The sequence below is a fragment of the Episyrphus balteatus genome, chromosome 3 (assembly GCF_945859705.1).
Source record: "Episyrphus balteatus chromosome 3, idEpiBalt1.1, whole genome shotgun sequence".
In the NCBI taxonomy this organism is placed as follows: domain Eukaryota; kingdom Metazoa; phylum Arthropoda; class Insecta; order Diptera; family Syrphidae; genus Episyrphus; species Episyrphus balteatus.
The window spans coordinates 67831961-67843898 of NC_079136.1; positions in this window are offsets into that span (position 1 = coordinate 67831961).

Sequence of the window (11938 nt, forward strand, 5' to 3'; positions counted from 1 at the left end):
AAATTTTGTATTATTTAACCCAACAAAAGTGTCCCAGAATCTTTTACTTTTGACAAGTCTACTTTTGGCGAAATTCCTTTTATTCATTTCCAAGCTAAAACTAACGTCGGAATGAACGTCATCGTGTCGGTAGGTCGTTGCTGTCCACTCCTGTTTACATAACTGGGTCCTTGGACTTGGACGACTGCGACGACGAAAGTGTATACAAAACTTATACGAAAACACCAACGAACCTTTGGAATCGTTTATCAAACAAAAAGCCTGTAATTATAATGGCTGTTCTAATGGCTACCGGTTGCAGATGAAGAGACGGATACGGATACGATTGGCATTGGCACCAACGCAAAAACCAGAATAACTGACCCAACCAGCAACAGAGTAGCCTACACAGGGCCGTCTTTAACTATCCTGGGGCCCTTGGGCACACAAGAATTTGGGGCCCTTGGGCATACAACAATGGTTGGCTTAAAGGCAATGGTTGGTTAAAAAGGGATGCCAATGCCAATATATCGTTCCATATAAAGTACCTAGTGTCTTTATTATTGACAGGGGGTGCCAATAATACGTGCATTGAGACATCAATCGTTGCCACTGCCAATAATTGTATACTTTTTATACTGCCGTTATAAGATTCAGTTTGAAGAATTGGAAAAAAAAGAGCTCAAACGGATTGATAGATTTGATAAAAACTCGGTAAAAACGATACGTACGTAATTTCAAAGAGCCGTTTTTTAAATTTTATTTTAATGTCTCCTTTTCAACGGATATCTCTAATTTAAAGTTTTCGAGATAGGTATTGCAATTTTCTCAAAAACGGATAATGATTTTGCTTTGAAAAAAAAAAACATGTATAATGCTGCTAAGAAGGCCGCACTTTTGAAATAAGAAAGATATTTTTTGGACCGTTATTAACGGTACCTACTTGCCATAGAACCGATTTCTTAATGTAAACGATACAACCGATTTTAATGAAAATTTTGGCATATAAATGTTTAAACTGATATTAAAATTAAGAAAACTTTAAAAAAAAAAAGTTATTTTTGGAATAAAAAAAAAATTAATTCTTTTTTGAAAAACAATTTTTTTTTAAAGTTACTTATTTAAATACGAGAGCAATTGTAAATGCAAATTAAAAAATGTTTGGGGTGCCAACCATTGTACAATGGCGTTTTCCATTGATGTCCCGTCGACGAGCCGACAATAGTTTTTTCTTAAACGTTTTCCAACGGAAAAAGTTTTGATGTTTTTTTGCCGACGAATTGATTCTTTTTTCGTCTTTTAATACAACGCTACACATTATTTTTCCACAGATTTTAACAAGCACTACAAATTTGACAGTTATGGTTGTTTTTATTAATAAATAATAAATAATCTTACCTACAGTGAAAAAAAAATATCTTTTTCTTGTTTTTTTTAAATATTATTGTCTAATTTTTTTTGAAAATTGAATTTGGGTTTGGTCGTTTGGATTTAAAATTTTGTTAGCATACAACGCCACATAATTTGTTTTCTTTTTGAAAACATATTTTTTCCGTATAGGTGTAAAAAAAACTTTATTTGATTGTTTGGTTGCCATATAAAAACTAAAACTTTTTGGTAGATGGTCTGCCCCACAAAAATGTTTTGAGAATAAATGTGTGAGAGAAACTTTCGTTCCTTCGGGGCCCCCCTGAGAATGGGGGCCCTGGGCACGGGCCCCGTGTGCCCTTATGGTAAAGACGGCATTGAGCCTACACAATACGATGATGGTGACGACCACGACGCACAGTTAAAAGGCCTTAAAGGTGATTTGTTTACTTCATTTGAAAAAACTTCGAGAGTAGAGTATAGTAGCACCTCCCAAGCTTTATAAGTCTTTTAGGTCGTCTCTATGCATTGTAGAAGTAGAGTGTTTTTGTTCGTTGTTGGTGTGATTGTTGGGTAAATTATGTGTATGGCTTTGCGTACGAATGGTTATATTAAGGTAAACAAGAACAACAGAAATGAACACAAATACAAAACAAAAATTCCAAAAAACCAGCCCCAAAGCTATAATAATTGAGGAAATTATTTTCGTTAGTAGCAAACACCATCAGACACAAAAGTGAAGTGATTAATTCAGATATTTCTTCAACATTGGGTTTGTTTTGCCAGACATTAAATGAAGACTTATGCAAACAAGTGTGTGGTCTTTCATTTGGTATAATAAAATACTAATGCAAATGACAAAGAAAAGGGGTTCTATATGTGCCTAAGGTCGTAAATAGTAATTCGAAAACTATAAATTAGGTAAAAGTGTAAAGATCTGACCAAAAAAATCTAACGATATTCCTAAGGTGGGTATATTATTTATGAAGTGAGTTTGGCGTTGTTCAAGGATACAATTTTGTAATAAATAATATTTTTTTTCGTTACTTTGTATAAGCTTTTAATCAATTAAGGTTTTGGTTGATTGAAAGCTCTATGAAAGAAGGTATATCATTTGAATGATTTAAGGTTACATTTATACACTGTTTAGTAAATACAATTCGTTTTAATTATTACCTATTACCCTATTTGAAGGATATCGAAGCAGAGAACACAAATATGTATTTCTTCTTAGTTTTCGACAAGTAGTTTTGTTTTTAGAGAATTTGGGGGTTTTGAGGCCATTTGGAGGCTAAATAAAATAGAGCCACCAAGTTACCAAATAATGTTTATTTTCTTAAATCGCTTATTACAAGAAAATCGCTTCAAGATCGCCTAAAATTTGATTTTTGACGTACTTATTTACGTCTTATAAATCGATGACCCATGGCAGCATCCACGAAAAAGTAACGCCATTGTCTCCCGTTCCGCCTTAAATTTTTCGCAATGTAGCATAATTTCAATTAAAAATTAAAAATAAACTATGTATTTGAGATACAAAAACCTTCTATAGCTTATTTGAAAGGATATAACCTAAAGATGAATAGGTACTAATAAAGGATTTTTTTAATTTCAATCACTTAATAGGGCAAATAGGGGTAAATTTATTGTTAGGCTGAATTTTTGAATTTTTTTTTGAAATTTTCAAAACCAGGTTATGAACGGTTTTTCAAAACTAAAACATGTAATAGACCTGAAAGTGGACTAAGTCACTTTTTGCATTGTTTAAAGAAAAACTTACATAATAACTTTCTTATAACGATTAAAAATTATATTTCTTTTATGAAATCACTAGAGGAGTAATAAAGAAGTTGATTTAATGCAATTCCGCTTTCAAATAAACTTTACCCCTTAAATAATAATTATTTTTTGGCTAGATTTGATGCCATTTTTAGGAGTGACTTAGTCCATTTTCATAATTAAGGGCACAATTATAGGTAGGTGAAATTTTAAAATAGGAGACTGATACGGATTTTTTTCCTAGCCTCTGTTTTTCGAAATACGAATTTTTAGCAATTTTTTAGAATTTGAAATGATTTTTGACTGAATAACGGGAAAAACAAGTTTTTTGCTCTAAATTTAAATCAATTTTGTATTCAAAATGTTATTTAACTTACATGTTGATAATATTATCTTTATTTGATATATCACACATAACGGTACATTTACTACAAGCTACACATTCTTAAATTGAAAAACTTCAAAAATACACAAAACACCCGAGGAGATCTGTTGCCGATGACCAGTTTGAAATTTCGACATGGGTGGCTTTAAAAAATTCTTACTTTTTTTTGTAGGCATCGTAAAGATATGATTGAAGCATCATGTTGAAGCTGAAGTAATACGTTTTAAGATTATATAAAATTTATTATAGGTTATCATATAAAAAAATCGACTTTAAGGTAATGGAAGAAAAAAAAAGTTAATTTTCTTGCTTTTTTTTTATGAAAATTGATTGTGTTCAAAAAATTCTAGATCTATTTTTTTACATAAGAACCATTTTGAACTCTTTGCTATAAAATGTTTCCAAAATTTTTATCAATTCTCTTTGGAAACCGACCGACGAGTTCTATGATGTCTCAAAAAGTCATTTTTAGGATTAATATTTAAGTTTTTTTCAGCAAATGAAGATGAACTTTTTATCAATGCATTTATTTGATAAAACATCAATAACGTTTAAATCTTCCGCTTCTAGATTTTCTGTTGAACTTTTTTACTTTGAACATGACATTTTTGCAAAAATATAAAGAACTGATAAAATCAAAATCCAAAATTCTTTTCAGAATCAAAAGAACTCGCATCTCTTTTTATTTTTTCCAAAGCATTTACAATGCCTTTAAAAGAAGCCCACACAGCTTGAACTGTTTCAGACCTATAATAGCAGTCCATTGAGTTTTTGAAACATTTTTCAATTGCAAAGAATTTTCAAGGCTTTTAAATTCCTCTAGTTTTGTGATACCATAGAAGAAAACATGCAATGCTTTCTTATCATTAAAAAAAAACTCTTTAATCAACGAACATATTGATACGATGCACATAACATGGAATATAGGGGATTTTGTGGCTGCATTTTTCTGACAATTTTTACTGCGTCCCGTTATACTTCCCGGACATGTTTTTTGGAAAATCATAAGACTGGAAGAAACTTAATTTTACAGAAATAGATTACTACCTTTTGACGATGTTAAAATTTGACTTTAAAATGTGTCCTATTTTCGCTGGTGGTTTGAAAATCGACTTTATCAAATAAATTAATAAGAACCTTCCAATCCCTTCCGAAACTCCTTTTCTATATGGAAGAAAGGATCGTTTTACATTTTCGTTTTGGATATCATGAGTAGGTTGTGTTTTTGGCTTCCAAAACCGTTGCTTAAAACTGTAACCATTTTTTATAAAAGCTACCCATTTTAACTCATCTTGGAGATGATTTTGCTTACAAATGGCATGTGCCCAGTTAATAAGAGCAGATACAACAGATTTGAAATTGGATGGATGATGATGATGATGAGATGCAGCATGAAGATAGATAAATATCAGTATGTGTGTTTTTTATGTACACATATTTCCGTTGTCATATTAGAGATTTAAAAAAGGCACCTGTCGAAGGGTCGAACTTTATTATTCAAGAAAAATCAACCGTGAAGGAGCAATGGGAAACCCGTATAACAGGAAGCCACACAACCAAAACGCCTGGGCACATCAGCACCACAACAAACGAAGAAGACGAGGAGTGCCCACCAACCCCAGGGAGACCAAGACTTGGAGACAGGCCGGTTATCAGATCATGTATAACAATCCCAGATCCACAAGAAGGCCCTTCCACCAGGCAAATGACAAAAAAGGCCGCTTAAAAAACATCAAAGCCAAAGTCTAGTCAGGGCCATGAAGCGGTACTGAATTCAGAAGACCAACCATCTACAAGCCAAGATCTTATCCCCAGAGGCAGAGAACCCCTCCAGGCCCAACAAAACCGCGGCACCAAAATGTACCGGCAGAACCCGCACCCGCACCACCTCCACAACCCACGCTTTCACGATATAAATGCCCTTCCACAATTGGACGCATCACCACCACGACAGGGAGCGAATATCAGAGCCGTCAGACGTGCAGGCCCAGCACCACAGCCCATTTGCGAGCATCGTCATCACCAGTCATCGCCTCTATAACCCAAGGTTTAGGTGACAGAGGCTAATCTTCCGGAGACGAAAAGGCCCATTTGCGAGCATCGTCATCACCAGTCATCGCCTCTATAACCCAAGGTTTAGGTGACAGAGGCTAATCTTCCGGAGACGAAAAGGCGAAAACGTATCCAGTTTTGAGAGGATTGCTGACTAAAACGAAGTGAAAATGTGAGTTTCCGAGATGATGATGATGGAAAACTAGCGATACTTAACCATTCGGAAACCATATAAAGCCGCGATTTAAAGCTGCCAGACTTTTTTTAAAACAAGGAAGCCACCTTAACTTACTTCCTCTTCCATATTTACTTAAGGTATCTCCTTTAGTCCTTAAAACGATATCATACGAATGTTCATTATATTCCTCCACATAAACGTTTCCCAGTAAACAGTTATAAGGAAAAAAATCTCTTCCTGTATTTATTCAGTTATAATTCGTCGTTTGTGTCGTCACTGTGTCATTGACAGAAATAGAATGAATGAATGACATTCAGTGTACTGTAAAAATGCCAACAACCTATGGTATCTATCTAACAAAATCCGTTACCATCTCAAATACCCATACCCCAAAGTAATCAACCAGAAAATAAATTAAAAGTAAACACTAAACAAAACAGCGCTAGGTGCTGCTTTGCAATTGCAACTCGGAAATATAAAAACAAAAACACAACACAAGTAGTAAAGAAACATGTGGCCATTTGAAAATCTGTAGACAAAAAAAAAAGAGTACCTATAAGATTGAACGAGAGGGGAAAATTCACATTCGTGAAAGGACATTAATGAAGGGAAATAAAAAACAAGAACAAAAAAAAATAAGACGACAACGACACGATGCGATGAAACGAATCATAAATAAACAAGGCAAGGAAAAACAAAAATTAAACAAAGACAAACACATTCAGAAGCTCTTTTCTAGTGTTTTTTAAGAGAACCTACCTAAGCTAACGTAGCGCCTACGCCTTTTGTATAAATATGGTTGCCAAGAGTGATAAATTTTTTAGCACACTCTATTAAGCAAATGCCAATTTGACATAAGCTTAAGCTAAGTCACCAGGACCAAGTACATATAAATTACCTCCCAGCCAGAGTATAAATAGAAATTGAATTTTTTAAGAAAACAAAATTTACTGGCCGCCGCCGCACCACCGGAAATTTTCGCCAAACAACCGACGCCGAAGCACATCCGCGCGCTTTCATTTTATAAGGAAAACTTTTTCCGCACCATGATACCTAAATAGGTGCGGTGTTGGTGCGGCGGAAAAGAAATTTTTAATCATGAAGTAGAAATTTTGAATCATCTTGTGGAGGTGCTGATGCGGTAGTTCGCCGGAAAATCCATTTTTACTTCCCCCGAATCTAATTTAGCTAGTTAATGTTCTGTTAAGTTCTGATAAATATTACAAAACTTATCCAGAGAAAACAGCTTTAAGCTAATAAACATGAAAAATTAAATGATAAAGAGCTTAGCTTTTGTGCTAGAAAAGAACGTCATCTGTAATTTTTCTGAAACACTCAGAGTTGAGCAACATACGAAAGAACTCATCTGATTTTAAGGCAGGTGGCAACCGTGAACTTGGAAAAGTAAATACACGTGTTTTTTTTTTTTTGCTGCTATAACACCTATCAGACTTTACTCCAAACAAAAAAAGGTAGCTCCAATAAGCAGCAGCAGGAGCAGCATATCACAAAAGGTATGGAAGTATATGTCACAAACTCAGGATCTCATTAAAATCCATGAATGTTGAACAAGGAAATTTTCCGTCTTTTGCTTGGTAATTGTTTCAAGGAATTCATTAGGTTTTTTTTTTTATTTTCCTTTTTTTTTTGTTTCTGTTCTACTCAAATGTTTGTTAATAAAACAGATTTTTTTTTTGATGTTCATGTTCTTTTGCAAGCTGTAGGTAGGTATGTAGATAAAATAACATGTCTGCGGCAAATAATTTTTCTACAAGACAACAGAAAATAAAAATACATTTAACTCGAATTTATTTGATGAAATTAAACCTTAAATCACTTTCTTGCCAGGACTTCAATATTTTTTGTTTTTCCCAATCTTGTTAAGCGATTAAGCGATGTGGGCAATAATACCTAGCAAAAATTTACCTTGCTGTATCACTTAACATCTTTCGAAATTGGAAGGAGGACTGTAACTTTAAAACCCGTTTTAAAGAAAGGTGATCCAGACCCAGTGATTTACTTCATATTTTGGTCTAGATTTAGGTCAGTGTAGGTCTAGGATGATGTCAGTGTATGGTCTCGATACACTGACATCATCGGTTGAAAAATTAACGAATTTGGAATTTTTGCCATGGCTTTTTTTTTGTCAAACTGTTTTTTACCGTATTTTCAAGAATCCTTTTTTGCTCTGTCTCTTCTCGTAAATGACTTAACCGATTTCCATAAAAAATTTCTACATGAAAGCGTTTAACTATCCACAATAACAAATTTAAGATTAAAAAAAAAAATAACAGTTTATTTGAGTTAGAAATTATAACTTTAATATAATTTATGAGTAGATGACTTCAGAGCCAGACATCGTGGGTTCGAACCCAACGGTCGACTCAGAAGTTTTTTCTAAATCGCCAGCTTAACTGAAGCCACCTGTGCGATAACATGAGACAATTGTCAACGATGTCTCCCCCTCTGTGCCACGTAGTTATGTGTTATATGTGTTTCTGTTGTTCTTTCTTTCTTGGTCTTTCTCTTTGTTGTATTAATGTCTTGTGCTGTATCAGCAAAATGGACTAAGTTTCCGAAGCTGTAGTGTGTGTCTAGTCCGTAGATTTATCTTCGGACATTTTTTGAGGTTATTTCGAAAACCTGACGTGATGGGGGAAAAACGGACTTCGGATTCGGTTTCAGCGACCCAAAAACTATATGAAAAACCTAGTCGCAACCCCAGGTCAGGACTTTTATTTTTTTTTTGTGTGGCTGTGTAATGTATGCTACTTCTTCTAAGCTTAAAAATAAAACACTTTCTGGATTAACATTTTTTATATCTTTTTTTTTTAATTATGACCATATGAAAAAAAAAAAATTTTCAGTCCTTTTTTCGATAAAAAAAAATTAAAAGTATGATAGTTGACTAACTTTTTGTAATAATCCAGTAACAAGGCATTATTATTTTTCAATTAAGCCATCGAAACCTAAAAAAATATTTAATGGAATATTTTTTACGAATTTTTAAAAATATGTTACATGAGAGTAACGCTGGCGATTGGTCCGAAAGGTTTAACAACCTGAATCCAAAAAATCTGCTTCTATAAAATAAAAAAAAAAATCATTTTATCTCAGCATCACCCTTTAACTATGCGTAACATAATTTCAATACTAAAAAATAAAATTTAACTTATAAAATCAAACTTTTTGTTTGTGTCGAAAAAGACTTTATAATATTGGACATTTAAAAAACTCTTTTGGTTCTTGGTTCTCATATCGTCATATCATCTGCAACATTTTCACTGAACTTCACAGGTATTGCTTTAATTCAAAAGGTATTTCCATACTAACTGCAAATCATATCATTTCCTTAAAAAAATACCTTCTCACGAAAAAATTAAAATAAACTTTATATTAAATTACAAAATAAAGCACTTACACGCCACAGTTAATGTTGACAATGTACAAATAATGCAAATTATAATTTTGGCCTAATCCTAAACACACCTAAATCGAATCGAATAGAAATTCATTAACACTTGGACTCAATAGTTGAAAAAATCTTCGTTTTAAATTTTAGAAAACGTTTCAAAATGATTTATATGTATCCCTAGGAGTGATTTATCCTCCTTCCGAAATCGATATAATAAGGACTTCTAGCCAAAATGAGTACAAGTACTGCAATTTACGGTAAATGAATTTTAGCGACGCAGATTCGAAAGATGTTAACATCGTTCCGGTATTTGCTTTCTCACCGAATAGCTACAAACATGTTTTGCATGCAAACATGTTACTGAAATGGTTGATTAGATATTGTCGAGAAATTGTTTGCGGTCCATGTCGTCGTCGTTGGTGACGCAAAGGTCACAACGCAAATGAGTAGATCAAATCAGACATGGTGTATCGCCGTGTTTCACAGGCAAAATACCTACATCCGAAGTGAAATTAAATTAAGATGCATTCAAATTTGGAGATGGAAAAATCTATAAAATGCGTAAATGCCGGCCAAAAGACAGAATTATTAATGATAAAAATTCATGTAAAAAAAAAGCAAAAAAGACATAAATTCCAAGATCCTTTTAAACATTAGAAAAAAAAAAAAAACAATTAATTCACTTTCATTTTGAACTGCTTTTCTGCTTGTCATTGGACTACACACCTACACATAAATAAATAAAAAATTGAAAACGATTTTTCAAAAAGTAGCATTTGACCTTCTCTCTTAGCCTGGGCCTGGCCTCTCCCAGGACATAACTATTAGTTGCGTTACAGGCTAAGTTTACAAATCCTCTATTCCACCGTCACCTTTTCCATTCCCATAAAGTATCTATGTGTATTTCTATTTCTACAAAACATCCGTCGAAGGTTTCTCTCTGAATTATTTAGAACTTGTACACTCTTACAACATCTCTTGCAAGTTTTTCAAGGATAAATATCTCTGACATACGAATTTCCTTGCACTTGTTAGTTGGGTTTTAGGTTAGGCAAAAAGGATATAGACGAAGGAACCAAACATCCAATTCATCTCTTTGCCGAACGTCTATAACATTATTTCACTCAATAAAGTTTGTCTTCCATGTGGATTGAGTTGAGTAGAGTAGGGGTGGAAGGGGCAAGAGGGGGCAGGTTATGTACCTCTCTAAAGTCTCTGTGTATATCTACGTAAAACGATGCATTACACTATTACCTCCTCCTGTAAATATGTTAGTGTGTGTGTCGACAAGGTAAGTATTGATGCAGCGGTTACCCATCGATCCGTGGAATGAAGTTGCTCGCAAATAAGTGAGGCGATATTTGAAATTTCCGTTTACTTCATGAAAACCCAGGTATAGAAGGAAAATGGTGTTACAGATTACCAAGAGTTCCACTATACACCGTAGGGAATTGGAATGATTTTGGGGGCGGAAAAGGGGGAAATAGGATGGGGCCAGTGTATCTATGAGATAGATTTACTGTGCATAGAAATGTATTTCAAGCTGTACATCGTTGTGTATGGATCTCTCAAGCTATTTGGTGCGCCTCAGGTGCGATGGTAATTTATTCAAGTTGACTATTTCGCAATTTTGTTGGGTTCTACTTTTGTATTTATTTTTTTTTTTCTTCTTCTAAATTGTTGTCCTGGAAGTGGAAATAAAAAGAAAAATGGGACTAAAATATCTCAGCAGAAGAAGATTTTCATTCATTTGTTAGCCAAAAGGTGAAAAGGGAATTTAAATTTACTTTATAGAAAAGCAGCAAGGATATGTTTGCTGTAAGGCTTTTGATTCCTTTTTTTTTTATTTTCGTCATTTTATTCCTTAAGTCTGTGCCTTATTCTTTAAAAGGTAAACCAAAAACATGATATAAAGAATTGTATCTATTTTTATGTTTTTGTGTTTGTCAATAACAATATAAATTTTTTTTTCGTCATGCGGACATGTTTTTCCTTACAACAATAACAAAACAAAAACAAACGAATTTGATCTACCTAAAGTATATTTTCAAGGACTCGCCTGCTTAAGGAAAACAAAAAAATTGATGTAATAAGGTGTAGATTTAGGATACACAAGCAGGTACCTAATGATGTTTACCTTATGCATTAGAAACATTTATCCAAATAGTGCGTGGTCTTTGAGGCCAGAGAAAGTTTATTGATTTGTGTTGTTGGGCATGTCTTTTTTTTTGTTTTTTTTTTTCTAAAGAAAACATGACCTTTGGAGATGGATTTAAGTTGGATGAAAGGATAAAAGAAATTGAAAAATTATGTAAAATTATATAAATGGATGCGTAGTACGACACACATTTGAATTTATAATATTCATTGGAGCAAATAAATTTTCTTTATATGAATAATAACAAATTCAACTTGACAGAAAAAATAATTCGAAGGTGGATATTTTTCAAGGTCTGATGACACCATATTTTTGCTCTCTGAGTCTGAGTCGATATTCTTCGAATATAATACAAATCCAGGCAAAATATTCACGGTTTTGGAAAATCGCCATTTGGAATCTTAAAATTCGTTCTTAACCTCCAAATAGCCTCAAAGTAGCCAAATTCAAAACTCTCTAAAAACAAAACAACTTGTCCAAAACTTATAAAAAATACATATTTGTGCTCTCTGAGTCGACGCACGGTTGTCCAAAATGACTTATCTCGTTGCAAAAATCATAACTTTTGAACGGATTGAGTTAGCGGTAAATTTTTTTTTTAATTTGAAGGAAATTTCTAGGGCT